Here is a 1,253-nt window from a genome sequence, read left to right on the forward strand (position 1 = left end):
GCACACGCAAAGAGACACAACACCAAACACTAAAATTAAATAAAAATCTGCTGTCACAATTAGATGTTAGTTTTGTAGTATCATTTTCTTTGCTTTTATATCACTGAAGAGAACTCTAGAGTTTGTCTGTTTTTTCGTTTTTACTGTTGAGCTGAACATGTACAGTAGACTGATGGTGTACTGCACAGCTTCTGTTCTGTAAATGATATTTTAGTCTAAAGACTGATACTAAAATTTGATAAAATTTTGCTGTCAAAATTAACATTGTACACTGGTTCTGTGTTCAGTGTCTGTGGATGAGACATTAAGTCTACTGATCCACAGGTAACCTGAGCTTGGGCGGAGCTAGAGGTGTGTCCAGGTGGGCAATGGCCCCCCTGAAATCTAATTGGCTGTCAAAAGTGACTGCAGATGATTGACATGTACCAGCAGCAGATCGTTTCTGTACAGCAGCTTCCAGGAACAGGATGAGTTTTCTGGGAGCTGAAGGAAATGCTGTGGTTTCACTCCGGGGTGTTCTGACCATAGACATAATATAAGAGTAGACCCCGCATTGGCTGCTCAATTCTCTAACGTTGAATTAGATTATCTGACACAAGAGCCTACATTAGACATGAAACGATATATGTCTAATATATTGTTATTAGACATATAATAACAATATATTAGTTATTATATATTGTATAACATATATAACACATATTATAAAACGTATATTACGTGTTATAATATTCACCAGCAAAGTTAACACAAGTGGTAAAGACCATTATATATAATTCTTTCACTCTGTCAAAAATAAGATACATCCCAAATCTTCCGTTTTTGTTTTGAAGGTTTCCTAAAGACACGTTATGAGGAAGAAGAGGAAGATATCTTTAAAGAGAGATGGATTCACTGCAGCACGGATGAATCTCGCATCGGATTTTGGACTCAATCTCAGCTGCTGAATCACTCTGAAGCTAGAATTCATCGGCTGAAAAACATAGCTATATATCTATATATGTATGGATGTATATATTAAATATAATATAATCAGGTATGAAAGTAGTTTTAGTTTTCTCAATGCTGCATTCACATCTTCAATGAGACTTTCTGATGGTACTTCACTCAGCTGTTGTAATTGGCGTCGGGCTCGTCTGGTGTTCATTCGGGCCATGATTCTCTCTCAGGTCAGTTGCTGCCTCGTTCAGCTCAGATGGTTCGTTCATCATTGTAGTTGACTCCCTTCTGACATGGCATCCTGGCTCCTTCCC

General features: G+C 37.7%; 1 protein-coding gene across 1 annotated transcript in view; it reads right to left on the reverse strand.

The window, feature by feature from the left end:
* mdn1 (midasin AAA ATPase 1) overlaps positions 1 to 1,253 on the reverse strand; it is a 63,672-nt gene that overhangs the window by 19,576 nt on the left and 42,843 nt on the right. The window lies entirely within an intron of this gene.

Source organism: Poecilia reticulata, linkage group LG21, assembly GCF_000633615.1.
Source record: "Poecilia reticulata strain Guanapo linkage group LG21, Guppy_female_1.0+MT, whole genome shotgun sequence".
NCBI lineage: Eukaryota > Metazoa > Chordata > Actinopteri > Cyprinodontiformes > Poeciliidae > Poecilia > Poecilia reticulata.